Below are 26260 nucleotides of genomic sequence, written 5' to 3'. Positions count from 1 at the left end.
AATATCCTGTTGGATACTCAAGGAACTTCAAAATGTAATTTAGGTGCCTCTAAGATCTTTCTCCTATAGTAGGGTTACTGGAGGAGCATTGACAATCTTTGAGGTTCTTGCTGGAACTTATGGGATCCTTTAAGCACTTTGTATTTAGTTCAGAGGTTCTGGAGTCACCTTTTCATTACCACGAGACCTCTAAGTGCTTTGGGGGAAAATAGAGGAACCTGAATGCGATAAAAGGGTTATTGGAAGATCTTTTAACATTTAAGTGGTTCCTAGAAGATCTCTTATGTTAAAGCCAGCATCTGGAGGAACCCAATGGTTCAGTGAGGCCAGAATAAGATTATTATTATCCTATTATTATTATTATTATTATTATTATAGGCTACTTAAGTTTGATTCAGTATACATACCCAGGTGAAAAAGACGTACTATTAAATGTATTAACCTTTTGTTATGTTGGAATTCTGTGCACTCCCCTTATGGTCCGGGTCAAATTGACCCGCATTGGAATCAATACAATTCCTCAAAAATCACACTATGAAAAACAACAAAGATTCAGGTACAAACTGTAAACTTTTAATATCAACATTTGTCAAATATTCCAAAAAATATATATCTGAAGATATGATTTAATGAAAATGTTTTTTAACCATTTTTGACAAAATTTGAATATACATTATATTTATATATATTTGAATATACTTTTTTTTTTTTGCTTAGAACATCATAACTGAACAATTAATCAATTCATCTGAGCTAATTTTTCCTGCAGTCTATGTCGAAGTCTCAAGATATTTCAGATATCTTGAATATATAAATGAGAGCTTATTTTACTATCTGCGTCTGTCAAAGATTTTCATTTGTAATTTGCAATTAACTCTGAACACCATGATTTAGCTTTTTCAAGTGTGTTTGTTTTGGGTCAGAGCACTTTTAGATACACTTACACTTTAGAACTGGAGTTGATGCCCAGTTGATACATAAAATAAATGTTTTTATGTTGTGTCTGTACAGTTGCTTTTGAATAGCCTATGGGGGTCAAATTGACCTGCGAACATCACAAACGTAATAGTAATTTTGTTTGTATATGTCAAAAAAAAAAACACCAGCATGTTGAAACTTTGGATGCATGTTCATGAAGATAAATGCAAAAAAGTCACAAAATATCAAGAAAAAAAAAAAAGATTTAATATTATTTCAGGTCGCTTGAAAAAATAAATGATAGGTAATTTTTACCATCTGTGGCTGACAAAATATTTTTCTGTATTGAAATAAGTGTGGAAAACCTAATTTTTTAGCTTCATAAGGTAGTAAAAAAATAAAATAACAAAGTATAACCAAGAAATGTTATTATTTTGGGTCCGTACAGTTGCCTTAAAACGTTAAAATATGCGGGTCAAATTGACCCGCGAACATCACAAAAGGAGCAGTAATTTTGTTTGTATATGTCAAAAAACACTAGCATGTTGAAACTTTGCATGCATGTTCATGATGATAAATGAGAAAAAGTCACAAAATATCAAGAAAAAAAACAAAGGTTAACCAGTATTTCCAGCAACTATAAAATCTAAACGGGTCAAATTGACCCGCAACATAACACAAGGGTTAAAAATGTACTTGAGTGTGTTTTTAGTAGACCTACAATACAAATATACTTTAATGCATTTTAATACATTTAACAGTAGCCTACGTCTTTTTCACGTGGGTTACATATATTTAGTATAGGCCTAGGCTATTTTATTAAGTAATTTAAACCTTAAAAAACAACACTAAATGATAATAATATTAATAATATGAAGAAGAAGAACCAGGAGGAGAAAAGTTGTATTCTGTCCGTCACGAAACTGCTGCTATTCCTCTGCTGTCGTCACTTCAGTGATGCTCGCGCTGCTCGCGCGCAACAACAATAGTATCCACTGACGTCATCGGGTTTGAAAGTAACGGCTCCTCTCATCAAAGCTTCCGCCGTTTGTTCGGCTCTCCGTTACAAGGTTTGTAAACTCGCAAATAAATATAAATACAGAGTCTACTCACTATATATTCAAACACACATATATATAAGTTAAATTTAATATACATTACTACGTTTTTACAGTGTTTACCACTCGTTTATTGCACAGTATCTGGTATGAAGGTTTTAGCCGCGATGCTAACTAACGTTACGTTGATCTAATGTAATGAACAAATGGAAATTATTGACTTATTGTCTTAGATTGATTTAGTCATTCAATTCAACATATTCTGTACAACTGTGTCGTCAAATTGCTGATATAGCCTATAATTTAGCTGATTCCTGCTGTCATTGGCGTTTGTTATGAATAACAAAAGCAGGTTAATATAACTTTAGTTTGGTCTGTTTTTGTTTAGCCTAACTTTACTTACTACATGTGCCCTCATTCTCTCAAATACGTTACAATTTTAAAGCCATTTACTGGTCAATAAATAATTATGTTGTGAATAATCAGCTTTTTTTCTTTTGTATCCCCAGAACAACCATTACATTTCTAAAATAATCTGAACATTTCTGAGGCAACATTGAATTACAGTAAGTTACCTGCACCACATGCAAGTACTTTATTACTATGAACTTTCTCTGTGTGAAATTGTATTGTTTGACTGTGTACTAGTGTTTTTTTAATCAGTTATTCTCTGAAAATCTTCCCTCATGCTCTCAAATCTCATGTTACTCAGAAAAATAATATTAGGTTTGGTTCACAAATAATGCTATGCATTTTTTTCTTATATCTTTATCATTTGCATTTGAATATAAGACATTTTAATTCTGAATTATAACTTCAAGTTTAGTCTTTTTTGACAAAAAAAAAAAAAAAAAAGGAAAAAACTATTATGGCTTCAGAAGACTTACAACACAACCCATATAACACATGAGTGGTGAACTCATTGATTATTTTTAGGATCTTTTCTGGGACATTTTTGGAGCTTAACCATTTTGACATAAATTGTTGCATTGAATTGAACTAGACAAGTGTACATAAGAATGGTTTCATGAATGATTTACACAATTTTTTTCTGCTTGTTTCATGCAGTGATCGGTAAGCGATCGGTGACTGAGGTTGCATTATGTCTGAGATCTGCTTTTGGGTTCCACAGACAGAAAGTCAAACAGGTTTGGAATGTCACAAGGCTGAGGAAATTATTTAAATTTCACAACTATCACTTTAATAACCTTACTAACAGTAAATGTTGTACTTTGCAGGAATCTCGGTAAGCTGGAATACAAGTTTGAACAAGAATAAAAATCCTCCTGTAGACCTGAAAATCACTGAAATGCCTGGACCATCCACCAGAACAGAGGAAATACACACGGAAATCGAAGCTGCGGCACCTCTTCACTTTTCTAACTCTTTAAGTACCTCACACAAACTTGGTCCCAAAGTGACATTTTTGACCACAAACGAAATTGCTGACCATGTAAATTCTTATTGAAATGACTGGAATTCACCAGTGAACATTCACAGAACAACAGATAATTTTACTGCACCTTAACTCTGTTATAATGGAAAATGTTTTCTGCTTGTTGTGACATAAGGAATACTGTTTCCGGGTCGAAGCCTCTATACTTCTACTTCCTCTATCTTGTTTCATGAAAATACTCAACAACCATTTATGAACACTCTTGATTCAAGTCACACATTTAAGCTTTTCAAAAGCCACAGTGTACATTCCAGTCTCCAGTCTCACGGCATCCCAGACTTCAACATTTTATGATTCAAAATAGCTGAATAACTAACCATCTAAGCTTTCGGTATAGAGATAAAGGTTAGGATCATAATTTTCAGGAATATTACAGCACAATGAGTGCCTATTAGCACTGTTTGTTTGTTTTTGGCATCTGATAGAGCTTTTGGACTTGGAAACAGTGATGTCAGACTTACCATCGGACTGAAACACAAATGTTTTAAAGTTAAGTAAAGATGGACATTTGTAATTAATCAAAATGTAGTTTTTTTACATTGATTTATTTCGTGGAACATATGCGTTTCCATGCATTTTGTTGAGATGTCTTTTCTTGTATAGCCTATTGTATATACATGGTTGATTATTCATGTTGCTTATGTATTATACTATTTTTTGTGTATTCATTGATATTAATCTATAGCTAGCTATGTGCATGGAAGTGTATGTATAAAAATGAATATCAAATATGTAATAAACAATTCTTATTTTGTATTTGGTTCAATTTGTTTATTATAATAGAAGTCAAAGGTAACCATAGTAACAACATGAAATTAAATATTTAAAAAAAATTAAATTTGGTTCCTGGAGGCACCCAAAGTGGTTCCACACAGTGCCTAATATAAGAGTTCCTCAGGAAACCTGTATGGTTCTTCAGAGAACTGCCCCTTTTTAAAGGGTGCCTAGAGGATCTACAGACGGTTCCGCCGGTGTGGCAAAGTGAAGAACCCCAAAAGGTTCCTCCAGGCACCTTTTATTTTTACAGTGTATGATCATTTAAACGAGTTTTATGACAAGGTCGGTGAGGATGGGAAAAATCTGACGCATAGCTTCAGTGTTAAAACTGATAAAATAATTGTCTGTGGTTCTATATGGGCTGTGGCAATCATTTTGAAAAATAATATCTCGCAGAAACATGGAAAAAAAGAACTATGAACTAGTTCATTTTTGGAACTGTGAACTTAGTTCAAAATTTTGAGTATGAACTATGAACTGAACTAGTTCATTTTAAAATTTGTGAACTGAACTTTGAACTAGTTCATGTAGAAAGTGAACTTTCCCAACACTGCTGTCGATGCACCTGTGGCTCATCTATTTATAGCCTCGTGTCGCGGGTGCGTGCCGATGACGTCACCGACCGAGGCTATATTACTTCCGGTCGATTTACACACTATATTCACAGCAGGTCACGATTAAAGACGTTCCCAATGCGCTGAGCAGCGCAGCATCGATTGTAGCTTTTGAAAGGGAACAAACTTTGTGTGAAAAAAAATAAACTGTTGCAAATGTCTAAATGGCTTGTTGTGTGTGCATGGGGCAAAAAAGTTCCCGAAATAACCCGATTTATACAGTTGAAGAACATGAATAAGGTGGACCCGTCCTCCTCTTCGTGCTTGCATAACTCAATGAGTGAGGGAATCGTGCCAAAACTGGAAGCGCACGTAAAAGAAAGACGCTACTGTACAAAACGGGTTATTTCGGGAACTTTTTTGCCCCATGCACACAACAAGCCATTTAGACATTTTAAACAGCTTATTTTTTACACAAAGTTTGATTTTACGCAATTAATCTGTTTTGCAGTTCCTGACTCTGTTGTTTTCGGTTGCAAATTGCTGTTCACAGGCTTGCAGTGCTTTTGGCCGTATTTGTGCGAAAAAAACATGCCAAAAGTGTAAGCGCAGAAAAATGAATACAGATCCTATTTATTTTGCGTTAGCACGAAGCTGCAGTTTCACAATACATGCATTACACTTACGAATAACAGTAAAATGCTGCAAATATTTTTTTCTTACACTTGAAAGGCGATTTACACCTTTACAAATCTTCTCTTGCGCATGTAAATTTAATTTACGCTTGCAATCTTATGTACACTTTCACAAATCTTACCCTGCGCATGCGATTCTTTATGACATCATATTACCTTCATAAAAAAACATTTCATTCAAAATTTTGTTTTAACATACACATTCTAATAATACAAAGCTGAATAAGACAGCAATTTGATAAATTTCAACAATATCATATTGAAATATGTTCAAAATCTAAAAACAATCTAATTACTTAAACGTTTTAACATACACATTCTAATAATACAAAGCAAAATAAGCAATTTGATACATTTCAACCATAATTTCATATTGAAAAATATTCTAAATCTAAAAAGAAAATGGAAAACTATCAAAACAATTAGATGTAGCTGAACTCACTGTATAGTTACTTTCAATTTCTTTACCATCTATACAATTGGAATATTTTTGTACTGTAATGTAATCATGGACTGTAACATAAACTACTGTGAATTCTTAACAGTAGAGAACTGTCATTCTTGTTTTGTAAAGAAATGTTACAAAAGAAAACTCTTTCACACAGTTTTGAGGGGGAAAACTGTATTGTAAAAAATATAGAAAGATGTTGGAAAAAGCTCACCTGCAGTAATGTGGCAACTAGGAACAACTTCCTTTGAAATGTGACATTATGCAAATTTAGTGATTTTTCTCCAAAATATTATGTAGGCTGTGTCCCTAATGTCCGTCTGACCACAAGGAAGTTGGAACCTACAATAATCGGGATGTGAAAATATCAATTAGGTAAAGTAGGCCTACATTTTCTTTCTAAAATAAATGAGTTTGTGTAAAAATAGAGGTATTGGCAAAACCTCATCTGTAGATCTGGCACTTGGACCGTGCCAACATTTTAACGCAGTTGGTTTTGGTTTACATTTTAACGCAGTTGGTTTTAAGACAGTCCCTTTTCTATATTTTAGCGAATTATAAATATTCAGCCATAAAAGGCGTTGGCGGTTTTGAGTAATTTGTTGATGTGCCCATATACAGTTGTTAAATATATTGTTTAAACTAACTGTGGTAATTATGACTATATATTTATAAGACAGCGGTCACATCTCTGAACAGAAGAGCGGGAAAACTAATAGCGAAACTAACTTTAATGCGCCAAACTAAGTAGGCCAAGTAAAACTGTTGGTCATAACCCTATGCAATCATTTCTGTTCTCTCAATGCGACATGCATGAAGAAAAACCTATTTTACATTTTGTATAAATCGTTTTATAGGCATATAACTTAATAAAATCAATAAACCGTTTACGGTCCACCAACACGACCCGTCTCTGCATATCTAAATTATTCGGTTAATTTATTGAACATTGTATACAAGAGGGTACTGGTCACCTCTTTCTGTATCATTTACAGCATAAAGGTTATCAATATGTTGCCTACTTATTGAATCTTTACAAAATGCACGTCAATCGAAAGATCTAAATAATACGTCTTAGGCCTACACATAACCAACATTGTTGGCCTATTTAAAAACATATTAGGCTACTGAATGTTATTTCGTATGTCGTTTTCCTGCAGTGTGCTCCAAAGTGCTGCAGGTTAACATAAAAACATCAGCGGGGATAGTAGTTTAGTAATCTATCATAGATTAAACCAATAATGATTCAATAGATGAACAGTGTTTTTTTAACTCACCGACACGTAGGCTCGCGGCATTGGTACTTTCACTTTCACTTATAGTGTGGCGCAGCATTAAATTCAAACGGGGAGGAGTTTATTTTCTGGGAAGCAGGCGTATGCTATTCAGACGCTGTACTGAGGTGTACCCATTTAGAGTTAAACATTTACTCGAGACTCTTGCGCACAGTAACAGCTACTTTTGGATTTGGAAATTGATTAGCTTTGAATAGTATTTTTAAAATGCATTTATAGGATAATTTAAATGATTCCCCTATGTGGCTTAAACAAGAAAGACAACTGTTTATTAAACTTAAAGTAACAAGAGGCTATTCCAACAAAGTGCAATGTGCAGATGAACTTACTTTAGTGGTGAGCAAAACTAGATGACTCTAGATGACAATAAATGCATAACTTCTTAGTTTGAGCTTGTGTGTCCGGTCTTCCGCATGCAGAATGAAAGTCTATGGAGCAAACGTCTTGTAACTGCAGACAAGTTTTGTATTTCACTGCATCTGAAAGTTCAAGTATGGTGAACTCTGACCTGAATTTGCATGAAGAGAATATGTACCAATAGAGGAAATGAACACCACAGATTGGCCTTTGACTGAATTCAAAGAACACAAACTTTAAAAGTGAGAAGATTGTATATTTTCCCATTTTGTATTTATTATTTCCTATATTTTAAAAAAAGGAAGTCAAGTCAAGTCACCTTCATTTATATAGCGCTTTTAACAATGTAGATTGTTTCAAAACAGCTTTTTACAGTGATAATAGGAAATTAAAGTAACAGAGATTGTTTTGGCTTTACAGCAGCTCTAGAATAAATAATTGTCCAGCTAAAGTTAGTTTTGATTGATTCACTTCCGTCGCAACGATCATTAATTATTAACTTAGGGGCCGCTAACACGACACCGTTCTAACAGAAAACTCTTAAGTTCTCTCTGTGCAAACTTTAAAAACGCAAACCTGTGAAAACGCTGATGGCGTGCACATGTGTATTACGTGTTTAGTCTATAGGTATGGGCATTTGAATATATATGTGCGCAGGCGTATAGTCCTTCTTTACAAACCAACCCTCAACAAACTACATGTCTGGCCTTAAAATTTATAATACAGAATTTTTATCGCTTCCGCGTAGCCACATGAACCGGAATTATCCCGACAACGTTTTATCTGTACAGAGGTAAAGGGAAGGGAAGGAGGCCTTCACAGGGGAGAGACTAGTTGACACTTCAGGACTGCGTTGTCGTCACATCCAGGCGCAGGTCCTTCATCAGATCTGGATACAGTCTGGATCCGGCGGACTGCGGTAAACCTCGGGATAAACAGATAGACTAATATTAGCGTAGACGCCATTCTTCTTATGATGTAACGAGTACATTATGGGAAGAGTTCCCGGTTCTGGCTGACCTAATCTATGCAGCCTAACATTGAATTATAGAAGTCTATAATGTGTTATGTGTATGCTAGGTCAAAGAGATGTGTTTTTAGTCTAGATCTGAACTGATAGTATGTGCCTGTTTCCCGGACAATGTTAGGAAGATTGTACCAAAGTTTTGGTGCTAAATAAGGATCTACCGCCAGCAGTCGATTTTGATATTCTAGGTATTAACGGCTGGCCGTCATGACGATCACAGACACTGAAATGTACAGTACCACGCTTAATTTATACCAGTTTGATACATTTCAGACTATTTGCTGATGCAGAATACACACAAACTATTCATGGCATAAATAGCGTAATAGGCTTATCAAAGTGCAACAGGGCCGGACTGGAACAAAATATCTGGCCGGGAAATCTCACACTCATTCAGGCCATCCCATACACCCACAATAAAATTTGAAACCAAGGACAATCTTATTTTTTGTAGGTATTTGTATTTTTCCATCACATAAAAAAAGGTTTAAATCCTTAGGCTGGGGTTGTGCAAAATAATTAAAGATTCTCTCTAGAACTGCACTTTCTCTTCCCTTTTCCATCTCTTAATTCCCTTATATCTGTCTCTCCCGTCCCGTATGTGTGTGTGTGTGTGTACTTTTTTGCTATTGGTCTTGTCCCTGTCACCCGCACCACGAAACATAACAAACTGTTCCAGCCAATAACCGACAAGAAAGATTTGGGGTGGGGTTTGGGGGGTTAGTGCGCGGATGAGGAGGAGGGAGGGTCTAGCTAGCCTCCGTTTTGTTTGACAACACTTTAAACGTCAACAAGAAGTGACGTCACCCAACATCACTTAGAGCACCTTTAAATACCCAAGATTTAAAGGGGTTATGGACTGCATTGTTTTATTGTTTTATAATGTTTCCTGAGGTGCACTTATAATGTATGTTTTTTACATAAAAAATGGTCATAGTTTAGAAATAAAAGACATTTTCCTACCCTGATTTTAGCCTCTGATTTGAACGCTCTGTTTTAAGGGGCGTATCTGGTATGAGACTTCAGTGTAAACGCCCACTGCTGATTAGCCAATCAGGCTAACATCTTTGCATATGAAATAGCTACATGTGGAACTCTCTAACTTTTAGCACTTTTTTACTGTTACAGCTCTCAAGGTTATCTAATCAGGAAAAGTGTTGATTATACCATTATATTTAGATCTATAGCATTATATTTAGATTGTGGTATGAAAAGTTGCAGTGATGAGAGCATTGTAGCCGATCACAGACATGTTGAGTGCATAAATGCAGTGATCTTGTCATTGCAACTCGATTTCTGCACACTAACGAACAGTGATGGGAATAACGGCATTATAAATATACGGCGTTACTAATGGCGTTATTTTTTTCAGTAACGAGTAATCAAACTAATTACTGTTTCCTCCATTACAACGCTGTTACCGTTACTGACAATGAAATGCGGCGTTACTATAATTGAGCTCACTGAAGCGATTTACATCCGAGTAGGCTCTCTCTCAGCCTGCTAGGACCTGCTAAGTTTTTTCTCTGGTGCGTGTGTGTTTATGAGGCGCCGGACTGGACAAAAGCAAGGCGAACGCCACGAGCGCACTCGACAGTGCGAGAGAGAGACCATCTTTGTTTGACCGGTTGTGAACACGTGCGGCAAACACAACTAGAATTCGGCTTAAATAGCCTCTGATGATGACGTTCTCTGTAGGTTATAAAAATCCATCCATCCATCCATCCATCTTCTACCGCTTATCCGGGGCCGGGTCGCGGGGGCAGCAGTCTAAGCAGGGATGCCCAGACTTCCCTCTCCCTAGACACTTCCTCCAGCTCTTCCGGGGGGACACCGAGGCGTTCCCAGGCCAGCCGGGAGACATAGTCTCTCCAGCGTGTCCTAGGTCTTCCCCGGGGTCTCCTCTCGGTGGGACATGCCCGGAACACCTTCCCGGGAAGGCGTCCAGGAGGCATCCGGAAAAGATGCCCGAGCCACCTCAACTGACCCCTCTCGATGTGGAGGAGCAGCGGCTCTACTCTGAGCTCCTCCCGAGTGACCGAGCTTCTCACCCTATCTCTAAGGGATCGCCCAGCCACCCTGCGGAGAAAGCTCATTTCGGCCGCTTGTACCCGGGATCTTGTCCTTTCGGTCATGACCCACAGCTCATGACCATAGGTGAGAGTAGGAACGTAGATTGACTGGTAAATCGAGAGCTTCGCCTTGCGGCTCAGCTCCTTCTTCACCACGACAGACCGGTACAGGGACCGCATTACTGCAGAAGCTGCACCGATCCGCCTGTCAATCTCCCGTTCCATCCTTCCCTCACTCGTGAACAAGACCCCAAGATACTTGAACTCCTCCACTTGAGGCAGGAGCTCTCCACCAACCTGAAGCGGGCAAACCACCCTTTTCCGACTGAGAACCATGGCCTCGGATTTGGAGGTGCTGATTTTCATCCCAGCCGCTTCACACTCGGCTGCAAACCGTCCCAGTGCATGCTGGAGGTCCTGGTTTGATGAGGCCAACACGACAACATCATCCGCAAAGAGCAGAGATGAAATCGTGTGGTCCCCAAACCTGACCCCCTCCGGCCCCTGGCTGCGCCTAGAAATTCTGTCCATAAAAATTATGAACAGAACCGGCGACAAAGGGCAGCCCTGCCGGAGTCCAACACGCACCGGGAACAAGTCTGACTTACTGCTGGCAATACGAACCAAGCTCCTGCTCCGGTCGTACAGGGACCGGATAGCCCTTAGCAAAGGGCCCCGGACCCCATACTCCCGGAGCACCCTCCACAGGCCGCCGCGAGGGACACAGTCGAATGCCTTCTCCAAATCCACAAAGCACATGTGGATTGGTTGGGCAAACTCCCATGAGCCCTCCAGCACCCTGTAGAGGGTATAGAGCTGGTCCAGTGTTCCACGACCAGGACGAAAACCACACTGTTCCTCCTGAATCCGAGGTTCTACTATCGGCCGGATTCTCCTCTCCAGTACCCTGGCATAGACTTTCCCAGGGAGGCTGAGAAGTGTGATCCCCCTATAGTTGGAGCACACCCTCCGATCCCCCTTCTTGAAAAGAGGGACCACCACCCCGGTCTGCCAGTCCAAAGGTACTGTCCCCGACCGCCACGCGATGTTGCAGAGGCGTGTCAGCCAAGGCAGCCCCACAACATCCAGAGACTTGAGGTACTCAGGGCGGATCTCATCCACCCCCGGTGCCTTGCCACCGAGGAGTTTCTTGACTACCTCGGTGACTTCAGCTTGGGTGATGGACGAGTCCGCCTCCGAGCCCTCAGCCTCTGCTTCCTCAATGGAAGACGTGACGGCGGGATTGAGGAGATCCTCATAGTATTCCTTCCACCGTCCGGTGATATCCCCAGTCGAGGTCAACAGCTGCCCACCTCCACTGTAAACAGCGTTGGTAGGGCACTGCTTCCCCCTCCTGAGGCGCCGGACGGTTTGCCAGAATCTCTTCGAGGCCGACCGATAGTCCTTCTCCATGGCCTCACCGAACTCCTCCCAGGCCCGAGTTTTTGCCTCCACAACCACCCGGGCTGCAGTCCGCTTGGCCTGTCGGTACCCATCAGCTGCCTCAGGAGTCCCACAAGCCAGCCAGGCCCGATAGGACTCCTTCTTCAGCTTGACGGCATCCCTTACTTCCGGTGTCCACCACCGGGTTCGGGGATTGCCGCCTCGACAGGCACCGGAGACCTTACGGCCACAGCTCCGAGTGGCCGCGTTGACAATGGAGGTGGAGAACATGGTCCACTCGGACTCAATATCTCCAGACTCCCTCGGGATCTGGTCGAAGCTCTGCCGGAGGTGGGAGTTGAAGATCTCTCTGACAGGAGATTCGGCCAAACGTTCCCAACAGACCCTCACAGTACGTTTGGGTCTGCCGAGTCTGTCCAGCTTCCTCCCCCGCCATCGGATCCAACTCACCACCAGGTGGTGATCAGTTGACAGCTCGGCCCCTCTCTACACCCGAGTGTCCAAGACATACGGCCGGAGGTCGGATGAAATGACCACAAAGTCGATCATCGACCTCCGGCCTAGGGTGTCCTGGTGCCATGTGCACTGATGGACACCCTTATGCTTGAACATGGTGTTCGTTATGGACAAGCTGTAACTAGCACAGAAGTCCAATAACAGAACACCACTCGGGTTCAGATCAGGGGGGCCGTTCCTCCCAATCACGCCCCTCCAGGTGTCACTGTCGCTGCCCACGTGGGCGTTGAAGTCCCCCAGTAGAACGACGGAGTCCCCAGTCGGAGCACTTTCCAGCACCCCTCCCAGAGACTCCAAGAAGGCCGGGTACTCTGCACTGCCATTCGGCCCGTAAGCACAAACGACAGTGAGAGACCTATCCCCGACCCGAAGGCGTAGGGAAGCGACCCTCTCGTTCACCGGGGTGAACTCCAACACATGGCGGCTGAGCTGGGGGCTATAAGCAAACCCACACCAGCCCGCCGCCTCTCACCATGGGCAACTCCAGAGTGGTGAAGAGTCCATCCTCTCTCGAGGAGTGTGGTTCCAGAGCCCAAGCCGTGCGTAGAGGTGATCCCAACTATCTCTAGTCGGAATCTCTGAACCTCACGCACAACCTCAGGCTCCTTCCCCGCCAGAGAGGTGACATTCCATGTCCCTAGAGCTAGATTCCGCGTCCAGGGATCGGGTTGTCTAGGCCCCCGCCTTCGACTGCCGCCCGATCCACTTAGCACCGGCCGGTTATAAAAATAAACCCAAAAATATTATATTTTATTATTATTATTATTTATGTTGGTACATTGTTCAGTATTATATTGAGAGCACTTTTTGTTAAACTGTTTACTTTGTGAGGAAGAAAATACTTCAAGTTGGCTATACAGTATGTCTACCAATTGTAAAGATGTGTGAGTTTTATCATTTTAATTTGCACTACTGTATGTGTATGTATATATTTTTTATTACTATTTATTTATTTTTGGCACATTTCTTAAGAAGCATAGTTTATTTTTACTTATGTGTTGGCGAATTGTGGTCTGTGCAATAAATATTAAAAGTTCTAAACCATCTATTGTGTTTTGTTATTCCACTATATGTAATGACAATATTTTAATATTTAAGTTAATATGTGTCTCTCACATTGTCCCACAGCAACATTTAAATAGTGTAGATTAGTGTACACTGTTTTATAATAATAATAATGTATTCTATTTAGTGTCCATTTCATTCATTTAACATATTTAATATTGGGGGTATCCAAGTTCTTTCACATATTTATTTATTTATTTTAAAGTAACGCAATAGTTATTTTCCCTGGTAATAGTTACTTTTGTAATGATGTAACCCAGTTGATGTAACACTGTAAAACCAGTGTGTCACCGGCCTTACGTTGACGTGAGCATGATGGCGCCAGTGTGTTTGTCGGCTTGCCGTCAGCTCCGTCAACTTCTACTATGTTTGTTTGTGTTGTCATTTACGATATGTCGGCACTGTTCTGTTGCTGCTACAACAAGGTCCTATGATCACAAAACTTTGTTGGATCTCAGAAACGCATCGGTGAACCCTGTTCTCAACGACGGTTGTCACCCTCCGTTTATTTACCCTATCGCGGAGTGCGTCATTCGGCTTCCTTGCTGCATCTCTAACCGGAGAAAGCGTCGGAGGCGCCGAGGCAAACGTGGAGGCATCCGGGTGAAGATCAGGAGTGGAGCGAGTGCTTTTACCGCACAATTAGGTCCCTGCCGTCTCTCTGCGGACATCCTAGATCGGAAAGGTCTCTACCTGGCTCGACGTTCGTGGGATCTGAGGTACTCTTGTCACGTTCACATCACCCTGCATAGACCCCAAATGTACGTCAAACCTGCTCAACCGAGACTGCGTATCCGTAGTGGTGGTGTAAATTCGCTGAACATTCGCTCTTTGGAATACTCTCACTGCCCCCAGGCTGCGGTTTACTCAAATGCTAAAATGTCTCTGGTCAATAGCAGGTCAGTGTCTAACAAGACTTTCATTCTCAATGACTTTTTTTCTCGTCATAATTTGGACTTCCTGTTTTTAACTGAGACATGGATTAGTGCTGGAGTTGGCCAGTCGTCTGTTTTTAGTGAACTTTGTCCAACTAATTGTTCATTTATTAGCACGCCAAGGAGCGTTGGAAGAGGAGGTGGTGTGGCTCTTGTTTTTAGGAACACTTTTAAATTACATACACTATCTGCAGGGAGTTTTTCCTCCTTTGAACTGCAATGTGTAATTGTAGAATCTACTATGTCATCATTGGTCTGTGCACTGATCTATAGGCCCCCTAAGCCAGACAAAGACTTTATAACAGAATTCTCTGACTTTCTTTCTCATTTTGTGTCACTGTATGATCGTCTCCTTATACTTGGTGACTTCAATATTCATGTCTGCTGTCCAGATAGACCTATGGTTAGCGAATTCTGTGATCTAATAGATGCCTTTGGCCTTACGCAACATATAGATAAAGCTACTCACAAGCTGGGACATACTCTTGATCTAATTTTATCTTATGGTTTTACTGTTGATAACATTATGATTGAGGAGGCCACTTTCTCTGATCATAAGCCCATTATATTTGACATTACCCTTTTTAGTCCTCTGCAAACTGTCAGAGTTCAGGACTGTTACTCTCGCCAGATACATCCTCTCACTGCAGTTCAGTTTTCTTATAGTTTTTTGAGTGAAAATGTTGCTTCTACTATTGCAACAGCGGCATCGTTCTCCTCTAGCACGGATGAATTAGTTACCCTTTTTCACTCATCTTGCTCTTCCATACTTGACTCTGTAGCACCTTTTATATACACTCGCCCCAAATTAAAATCTCATTACTGGTTAGATGAGGATACGCGCTCTCTTAGGCGGGCTTGCCGTATAGCTGAACGGAAATGGAAAAAGGATCATCTCAATGTTTCATTTCAAATTTTTACATCTGCATTAGCTTCTTTTCAGGCAGCTGCAAAAATAGCCAGAGCAAAGCATCTTTCTGATTTGATCAGTAAACACACAAACAGACCAAAAATTTTATTCAGTACTATAAACTCTGTGATCAACCCCTCAAATTCCCCAGTTGCTGATGCATCCACTGATGCTTGTGAGAAATTTCTTAAGTTTTTTACTAATAAAATTGAGAACTTTAGATCAGTGTTTACCCTCACCTCATCTGTTACTCCGCCTGGTTGCTCTGGTGCATTAGCTATTTTTAACCAATTTCAGCCCATCTCTCTCACTGAATTGAGGAATTTAGTTTCACATATGAAACTTACTACTTCATCTTGTGATTCTATTCCATCTTTTATTATAAAGGATGTTTTTGATGTAGTTGGCCCGTCCATTCAGGTCATTTTAAATTCATGTCTTGCATCTGGCACTGTCCCTACATGTTTTAAGCATGCGATTGTCCAACCCCTGCTTAAAAAACACAATCTTGATGGTAAATGTCTAAATAACTACCGTCCCATTTCTAAGCTTCCTTTTATTTCTAAAATTCTGGAAAAAGCTGTTTTGTCACAGCTGCTTCCCTTTTTGACCACCCATAACATACTAGAACCTTTCCAGTCAGGTTTTAGATCATTTCATAGCACTGAATCAGCTTTACTCAAAGTAACTAATGATTTTTTTCTCACACTAGATTCAGGTGATAATGCCATCTTGATATTACTGGATCTTAGTGCTGCTTTCGACACCGTTGATCACAACATCCTCCTTACTCGCCTTGATCAGCAGGTGGGCATTAGGGAGACCGCATTACTTTGGTTCAGATCCTATCTCAAGGATAGGACTTTCTCAGTATCGATTGGCAAGTTCTCCTCATCCTCTGCTTCCGTTTCATACGGTGTCCCTCAGGGGTCCATCTTGGGTCCTATGCTTTTTAACCTGTATATGCTCCCACTGGGTGATATCATAAGGAAGCACAACATCTCTTTTCACCTCTATGCGGATGACACACAGCTGTACTTGCCTTTAAAATCTCGGGATTCCATACATTCTCTCCTAGTCTGTCTTGATGACATTAAAAATTGGATGGCTAACAATTTTCTCCAGCTAAATGATGATAAGACAGAAGTCATTATTTTTGGTTCTCGCAAGGCAAGATGCACTGTGGAGCAAAATTTAGGCCACCTCACTCCATTCATCAAACCTTATGTCAGAAACTTGACTTGACTCAGAACTCTGCCTTAACAAACAGATTAGTTCAGTTGTCAAAAATAGTTGTTATCAGCTTAGAATGATTTCACGGATAAAGTCTTTTCTATCTTATAATGACCTTGAGAAAGTTATCCATGCCTTTATAACATCACGGCTGGATTATTGTAATTCTCTCTACCTCGGCCTCCCACAATCATCTCTTAGACGCTTGCAGCTGGTGCAAAACGCAGCAGCGCGCCTTTTAACTGGCACTAGGAAGCGTGAGCACATCACCCCAGTTCTGGCCTCCTTGCATTGGCTACCAGTTCATTTTAGGATTCAGTTTAAAGTTTTACTGTTTGTTTTTAAGGCACTTAATGGGCTCGCCCCAACTTATATCACTAACCTTGTACAGCCACATTCAGTACAAAGGTCATTACGATCGTCAAATAAAGGGCTCCTGTTTGTGCCGCGCTCACGGCTTAAACAGAAGGGTGATAGAGCTTTTGCAGTCGCTGGTCCGCGTTTGTGGAACCAGCTCCCCCAGGATATTAGATCTGCCCCCTCCATTGTCGCATTCAAATCTAAGTTAAAAACTCATTTTTATTCCCAGGCCTTTCTTGCTCCTTAAATTTGGCACTCCTGTTTGTTATCTGTATTTTCTGTGTTGTGTGCTCTGAGATTGAAAGTTTTTATTTTTATTTATTTTTTTTATGTTTCATACAATTGTGATTATTGGTGCTATGTGTTTTTATTCTAACTGTGCTTTTTTGGTCATTGAGTGTACAGCACTTTGGTCAGCTTGCGCTGTGTGTAAATGTGCTTTATAAATTAAAATTACTTACTTACTTACTTACTAACTCAGTTACTTTTTGTGAGACGTAACTAATTACTTTTTTAAAGTAACTTACCCAACACTGCTAACAAATTATTTCATTATACTGTAACTATCAGTGCAAACACAATGTAAATAAGAGATTTGTTGATTTTGGCGAGATCCCAGAATTCAGTCACAGATAAACTCGCGCTGTTTGTAAAGGGGGCGTTCTTTGATAATATATATATATATATATATATTCTATATATAATTTAAACACAGTTTAAATAACATTATTTTCATCCTACTAAGAGAAACAATGTGAAATTGACCGTTTAGTCAGGGGTTTGATTTATTGACACGTAGACAAAGAACATCTGACTGTACATGAATCATTACATATCATAAATCATGAACACAGTTACTTACATGTTGTGGCATTACTGTCCAGTCCATATCGTAAAAGTCTGTTTGCAAAGCCTGGGACGAAATTGCGACTGATTTACCAAGTAATCCACAGTGAAATGAACCGAATATAAATAAATAATGCTCAACTGAGACATAATTTAAAATAAATAACCACATTCCAAGCATTAGGATCCTTTGGAAGGTAATGCTATTTTTAGTCCAGTGATCCTGTATTGCAATTCTTTCCTCATCATCTCATTAAGACGCAAGTGGGATTGATTTTCTACTGCAGAGGCGGCCTTTACTAAGGGCAAACAAAGATGATTGAATGAGCACGTGTTGCAAACGAGGGAACTAATGGATAGTAACACACAAGATTGCAATAAGTAACAGAGGAGAATAATTAAAACACAGGCAAATGGGAATAAATACATTTTTTTTTTAAATGTATAATAATTTTATGGTTTTATATTGTTTTTTAAATAAAACCAGATACAAAATAGAATGTCCATGTGACACCCCTTTACCCTCATTCGCTATTTCCCACATTAGTCCACTAATATAATTCACTTGAAGGAGTGAATGTGTCACGTTGGCTGCGTTCAGCCCCGACAAAAACGTTGCACAACGTTTTTTTAAACAGAAACGGTGATGCGTTGAACACACTGTTCTGATGACGCAAGAGTTGCAACTATGGCAGCTGAGAAGGCCATTCTTTGTGTTCTTTGTGAAGAATTTTCGGAGCCTGATTAAGTCGGTATAAATATGTGTTTAATACTACAAAATATGCCCGATGTTACAGTTACTGCACTTGCCGCCCAGAACAAAAGAGAACATCCCAATCGAGTGAAGGGATTTGTGGAAACTGAAATGGAAGCACACATCTTACCTAATTCAGACTAAAACACATCTATTTAGCCTCACATACTGACTTTATTTGTAGTTCATACTGTTTTAATACCTGTATTTTCTTTCTCATTTTTAGGAAAAGCACTTAATTACCATTGTTTATTTCTATACCAAATGTCATACACTTGCAATGAAGCTAAAAATATAAACAACTACATCATTATGTTGATATCCTATATTTTTACAATAAAACTTACGACAAACATGTCTTCTAATATCCTCAGTTGTTGCGTATACCGAGCTGCATCGAACACATTTGTAAATTACTTTCCTTGAACCCACTGTGCGGGTTCACTTTAATACTGCGTGCTTTATATACATGTTGCTGCTGATTGGACTGCAGTTCTGACACACCCACCAAACAAGAGAAAACGTATCTCAAACCCTGTTGCACACCGGTGCACGCCGTTTCCAGGAAACATGACGTTCAACCCGGAAACCGTAGCAAAACGTTGCGCACCGTTTTGAACTTGAACGTGCCCGTTGTCAGTTTGTCTTGATTTCTGTTCTAATCTGTGTTTGGTTAATCTGTTAATAAATTCAGTCATGTCTTGCTCCACCCCCTGCCTGTTTGTTTCCATGGTTACTGATTTGATTTGAGTTTCAGTTCGGGTGTGTCTCATTAATTAGTCTCGCCTGTTTGTTGTCTATTTAAGCCTTGTGTTTCTGTCAGTTTTACATTGCATGTAGTTGATTGTTATGTTCATGTTCCTGAGATTGTGTTTTGAGTTTGTTTTTGAATAAAGCTGCTGCATTTACATCCTGTTTCATGTCTGCTGCAACCTTGTAACAGAATGAAAACTAATGAGAGAATTTGGACTCTGTTTGTGTGCACTGGAAGGGCTGTAGCTTTTGCTACACGCAACACTCAAACTGCATTATGGGTATTCTCTAGCTGTTGCGCATACATCCTATAAGCCACTTGAAGACAAGCCTGAAACCTTGACCAAAAACAGCGTAATGACAAGAAATAGCTTATCATTTAAAGAATCGACAGCCCATCGGCTAATCTTCAACATGCTTACTCTTAAACATTCTTTTAGATTGATCTATTTTTTAGAGTTTACACTGAAAAAAACAATGCTGTTTTATAAGAGAAGTCACGGACAATTGCGCGGCAAGTATGATTTAGTTTACGGCACTTCTCATTGGTCATTTTTAATGTTCTTCGTGCTCTGCAATCACCGATGCCATGCAACAGTTTGCCATGCTTAGAAATATGTATTACCATCCATGTCTCTACCAATTCTGGATTGCCAAGAATATTTTCATCTGTCTCAATTTTGACAAGTCTTTCCTCAAAAAGATAAGAGGGGCCATCGTTGACAAAGGTGGCAAATTTCATTTCATTGGGAATTTGTAATTTAAGTTTCTCTTGCCCCGAGATGTTCTCACCTGCAGACCCCTGGAGGAAGTAAGTTTGGTCTTTGACTCTGATCCACAGCTGCAAATTACTACATGCAATAGCTGGTGCTCCACTACACGTTTCATTTTTTCTAGTAAAGGGATAGAATCACCAGAGGAAGTAGGAAAATGAAAGTAGTTACATTGAAACAATCACCTTCATTTCCTTTCACAACTGTGATATGAGGAAACTATGCATTTTACTTTGTGGACACTTAAATATACATACATGTATTAAATATTAAATATACATATATTGCAAACAGTGGGTGTTTGCAAAATATCTCCGAAAATGGCAAAAAATGTTGATAGGTTTATTTGTACACATGCAACATTTCACTCTACAGTACTATAACATGTTTTCATGTGCACGGTTTCTTCTGTAGTGCTTCCAGCATTCATAACTTCTTGGCAGAATTTAAGAGTATATTTAAATGAATACATTTAATAAATAACCTAAAAACCAAAATAAAATCTATACTGAAACACACAAAACTATCATATGGCTTCAGATGGCTTCAGATGGCTTGGAAAACAGAGTAGGAGTACAGACTACTTTTATGTCTTTTTGGAGCTTGACAGCCCTGGTTCAAATGTTTAAAATTAGTTTAGATTTAAGGTTAGGTTTAATCCTTTTGTATTCATCTGTCATCTGAAATTGTGTTGGTTGGTTGATTCCTCTGCTGCTGCTGAAAAAATTTTTTGTGTATTTATAGTTCTAAAATACTATAAATTTGTTAATTTTCCTGGTTGTTACCCCTTTATTCCCCAAACTGTACATATTGTTACCTTACACCTACACATACGTACATTATAGGTACACAATAATTACCAAAAGTTACGCAGTAAATTTGTTTTACTTACCCATTTTTCACTCAGAAATTGCTAGTGAATTTCAAAAATAATTACAAATAAACAGCAAGTACCACTCTGTCCGGGTATCAAATATCAGGACAGAGCCGGCCTGGTCAGTGTCAAGGCGATGATTATTAATGCCTGGCTTCATTGGACAGGCCATGTTATACATATGGGCAGTTCCCATTTCCCTCGTACCCTGCTGTATCAAGGCCACAGGAGTTGTGACAGAATTGTTACAATGATCAAAGGAAGTCTATAGTACTTTGATTTTCCTGTGGCAGAACTGGAATCCAGAGCTGAGGACAGATCCAGCTGGTGCTTAGCAATCAACCAAGCCTATAGAAAGTCCAAACAGTTGCTGCGTTCCAGTCCACTTTTAGACACGCACTTGCGAACTTCCCTAAGCACTTCCCCTCGGGGGAATCCCTGCCGCCATTTTGAAGTGCGTTCCACTTCGTGAAGTGGATGAGGGAAGTTTATATGGACAGACCCTCGTTCCCTCGATTTTGACCGAGGGAGCGAGTCTACTTCATATGTACACTTCAGGCACCTATATGTCCCACACTGCAGTACGATTGTGATGTCACCACAGATCTTGTCTAATCACCACCACAACAACAAACAACTAATAATTAACAATTAAATAATAAATCAACTCCATAGCTGATTCCAAGTGATCAAGGGCTTAGGATGTTCCAATTCAGCCCGTTGCAGTTTCCGCCTGTAGTGGGCACTCGTGCAACTTAAGCAATGATGTACATCCGAGTGAACGAGACGGAAGGAAATTAGCAATTGAAGGGCATGACAATTTTGGATTGGAACGCAGCCAGTGTCGGCGAGAAAGAGTCATGGCTACCATGCAACACAAGGAGAACTCCACAGCTGCACCTCTGAGAGCATCCTTTTCGTGCCTATAGTATTCCAAAGTGTGCGTATCCAGAATAGGCCTTATCAGTTACACACGTTCCCACAAGAGGAAGACTGCAAAAAATATATATATAGATAATCGAAACTGTCACATTCAGTTCAGTTTAGTTTTGTTCATGGACTTTCTTTGTTCAGTTTCTCGCTACTCGTCCGTCTCCATGGTTACCATCATTATTAGTTCATGTGTGTCAGCTGTGTTTAGTAATTATCCTTGTTGTGTTCACTACTTAAGTTGTTTCTTCTCCTACACTGTTGTGTTAATGTGAGTTCTTGAGTGTTATTATTAAAGTGTTGTTTGGATTTCATCTTCTGAGTCTTCAGCCTGTTCCTGAGTACACCACACTGTTACAATAACCAATAGTCAACCACCATTTTCTTCTAAAATGTATGTGTAATCTTTGTTGTGTATGTGTACATATTTCAGTCAGGTGAGTTTTGCATATGCAACAGTGTATAAATATCACATCAAATGAAATGTCTACATTACTAAAGCCTCTGATGAATGTAATAGTGAATTTAATTCTTTGAAAAAAAAAAAAAATGAAATCATTGTGTCTACATATTTCAGTAATAAGATTTAAATAATGAGATTTTGTTTGGTTGCAACCCAGTCTCACGGCAGTTCGTGATATGGTCACGTAATTTAATCTATTGATTCGTGCCACGGACACGTTTATTTCGTTATTTTCGTAATACCAGCACGTTTTTTAAACTAATGTATTTTCAATGGGAAGCGTCTTTCGTGATAACAGCACGATTCTTTCTGCCTGTCGGCTGCAGCAGAGAAGCTGTTTAATCAACATTTATTCACGAGATCTTATGTATTTTTATGTATTTTTTTAATGTTATTATTTCGGTCTTATTGCCAGGGAAGCTGGATTGCTTTGCTGTTTATTGATATTTTTAAAATTATATTTTATCATTAGGAAATCGCGCTGAAGAAGTCTCGTTCCGAACACATCGCGATATTTGGCATCAGTTCACGTGTGTCAGATGTTGGTAAGTAAATACCTAAATACGCTGTCCTAATAATGTGTGATATCATGTCTTTTCTGTTTGTCGATATTAATCTGCCATTATATCTGCCATCTCCACGGAGACTTTGCGTTTCATTGCTTTCTAATTCAAAACAGGGTGATTAACACTGCCTGTCACGTGACGTGCTATAGGCCTAGATATTCATATCAGATTAAAAATAGTACAATTAGTTCCAAAGTTGTATTTGTAGTAGAAGCACAGTAATCACAAAACTTACCATGCTTTTACCACACTATTTGTAGTTTTAATGTGGTACTTATTGTAAATGCACAGTAACCACAAAACTTACCATGCTTTAAACCTCAGTAACCTTAGTTTTACTGTGATTGGTTTAGTAAGGACAGTAATCACAAAACTTACCATGCTTTTACCTCAGTATTGATAGTTTTAAAGTGATATGTTGTAAATGCATATTAACCACAACACTTGCCATGCTTGTAAGGCTTTATAATGTAACATCCAATATTTGTAAGGTATATCAGTACTTTTTCCTTTAAATAATCCTATATATTATACATAATGATATTTTCTTTTCTCTTTTTTCAGCTGAAAAGACCAAAAGGGCCTTTCGGACTCAGTCAGCCCATTATTGTTTGAGGAGAAGTAAACGGAGGAGACGGACAGCTGCAAAGGCAAATATTCACAATGGTATGTATGTGTTGGTTTTAACCCTAAATCAAACATTTTATCAAGCATTTGTTGTTTCTTAAAACTTTTCTCACAAAACCCATAGCCCAATCAGTACAAACATAGACTGAAAGTCTTAATAATTCACAAGATTTAACAAGTTGTCAAATTCGTATGATACTCGTACATATTTGTATACTCGTACACAATCCTGCAGCTTTTACTCCTAGTGTTGTCATTGGCTACTGCCTCAATTCCTGTACATATTAATCGCGATATTTGTAAATCGGTTGCGCCACTTCTTGGAAAGTTGTCGGATGTCACACACACTGTCAGAAAGTTTATATTAATTGCAAATTGGTCCCCGTCTGTTTATGTTCCAGTGATACATGATGTCTCTCCACACCTCATAACCTACCTCTGTTTGCAAGAGTGGAAAAGCTTATCTGACTTGTCACATTACATCAGATTCTCGATTATTTTGTCATAATCAGATCAGTTACACTGCTGATAACTGTCCCGTTTGCATGTAAATCATTTTCATGATTATTGCTTGCTATTAAAGACATACTTTTATTCATAGAAATGCCCACATATCAGTGAACTTATTACATAAAAATGCTTTTAACATTTAATTATGCAACACTCTTTACAGAAAACACATCCTACAGTTATAAACTGACTATTTGCAAGTAATATTAAAATTACCTTCCTTTCTGTTTTGCAGGATTACTTAGTCCTTTTTTTTTAAAGCTCTACCAATATCAAACTCAACAGCTCTTTTAAGAGCCAACCCTTACAAGAGCTACTAGTGAGTCGCAGCAAATCTTGCCGTGATCAGCCCTTCCCAGGTGAAGTTTCTAGAATATTGCAATCAGTTTTTACTCATCAAATGTTCTCTCCTGAATCATATGGTAAATTAACTTATTTATAACTGTCTTAATTTGTGTTTCAAGAACAATAGTAATTGCACATAGAGTAAGTCGAGACTATCTTGTTTTACAGCAGAGAAGGAAGACCAGTCTTTATATCAACGCAAGCTAATCGAATAAGTCCTTTGTTTCGGGTGAGGAAGGAACATCTGATGCCCAAAGAAGACAGAAAAGTGCGCTAGTCCATTGGTATGTCTTGTATTGAAACAATGCTGTAATATGTAGTACATAATTTGATGTTGACAATTTTACATTGTACAGGTTATCACTTGTTTTTTGACCAAGTGAAGCTCTTGAAACAATTGACAGAAGAGTATGTTGTCTGGAAAGAAATCAAGCATCACTGGCAAAGGCTCAAAAGAGACCATGCCTTTCTTAAAAATCTTTTAAAATATGTTGCTGTTGATATGGGTATAATGTATATATGTGTGTGTGTGTGTATATATATATATATATATATATATATATATATATATATATATATATATATATATATATATATATATATATATATATATATATATATATATATATATATACTTCAATGTGTATATTATATAACGTACTGACTGCTGCTTTGTAAATTTATGTAAGGAACAGGCAACTCTGGCCCTTTGCATTCTACTTTTTGAGGTTAATTAAGAGTTAACCTCCAACCCTAATCGAGTATATCTGAAAATTTTAACCAAAGTCTTCAGGTTTACTTCTAGACAATAGGCAGGAGGGTTTGAGGTCAGAGCTAAATCTGCAGGACAGTGGATGCTGAGGGCCAGAGTAGCCCATCACTGCTTTAAATAACGCAGAACATAAGCTGACCCGACTGTCCATTAAACAACTTTATTTTAATGGTTTCTGTTTTTTGTTTTACTTTCAGACCAGGACTGGAGAACGCCTGACAATGGGATGTTGAGACTTCTTCCTCTGGTTGAGAAAAAGCTACACCACATCAGTGATCACATCTTCTGTTCTTCTGTTCTTCAACTGAACAAACTGTTTAGACAAGGAAGAAGAACACTAACACGATCGAGACGTACAGGGAAGAGCAAGAAACCAGTTTAGCTGTGATAATGAATCATTATTTTCCAACACAATATCAAATCTGTTTTCTGTAGGTGACTGAATATGATTATCTGGCACACGTTTTGTGGCTTCAGCAGCTGTGAATGGATTCATATGATGTTAACGTTTTTTTGAAGACACATTTTTATTTATCTTGAATCTCATTTGTCTTTATGCTACTTTATCAACTTTATGCTTTGTTCTCCAATAAAGTGTTGTTTAATAAAGTATGGTGACTGTTGTGTATTGAAAGTGGTGTTTGGTACAGTAAATAGACATTTTCTTTTGAGAAATTTTAATTTCTTATTTCTTTAAAAATAACTACATATAATTAATAACTTATAAATAACTAAATATAATTAATTACCATGATTCCTTTACTTGGGACATACAAATTTAGATCTGGTTAATGATATTTGGGACAACAATGCAACAAAAGTTGCACATACTTGCATGTATGCCAGTTTGCAGTGAAATAAAAGGAAGCTATGTGAATAGCAAGAGGCTGCAGTGGGCTATCTTCCTATAAATACTTAATTGAAGATGATCCATGTTGATCATTCTAGTATACTCTATATAGTATAC

At 38.8% G+C, this 26260-nt stretch overlaps 1 protein-coding gene and 2 long non-coding RNA genes across 4 annotated transcripts in view; 2 read left to right on the top strand and 1 right to left on the bottom strand.

Annotated features, from left to right (window-relative positions):
* The window catches only part of LOC311067762 (NACHT, LRR and PYD domains-containing protein 3), a 43906-nt gene extending 36672 nt beyond the window's left edge, over positions 1-7234 (bottom strand). The window contains exons 1-2 of one of the 2 annotated variants that reach the window (XM_084089834.1): positions 7184-7234; positions 6121-6248 (exon numbers count right to left, since the gene is read on the bottom strand). The gene's annotated coding sequence lies outside the window, so the exon portion shown is untranslated. The remainder of the gene's footprint in view (positions 1-6120; positions 6249-7183) is intronic. The other variant, XM_084089835.1, reaches the window with a different exon arrangement.
* Positions 718-3106, top strand: LOC311067513. The gene is made up of 3 exons (XR_014603227.1): positions 718-1988; positions 2486-2542; positions 3045-3106. It is a non-coding gene; the product is annotated as an uncharacterized lncRNA (long non-coding RNA).
* A 15404-nt stretch (positions 7235-22638) lies between the features above and the next one.
* On the top strand, positions 22639-25861 carry LOC311067770. Its single transcript, XR_014603284.1, has 5 exons — positions 22639-23018; positions 23604-23705; positions 24412-24535; positions 24690-24805; positions 25491-25861. It is a non-coding gene; the product is annotated as an uncharacterized lncRNA (long non-coding RNA).
* Positions 25862-26260: the final 399 nt, after the last annotated feature.

This window comes from Abramis brama, assembly GCF_963993115.1.
Source record: "Abramis brama genome assembly, chromosome: 17".
NCBI classification, from domain to species: Eukaryota; Metazoa; Chordata; class Actinopteri; order Cypriniformes; family Leuciscidae; genus Abramis; species Abramis brama.
The sequence above is the reverse complement of the archived record's forward strand: the minus strand, read 5'-3'. Positions and strand labels throughout refer to the sequence as shown.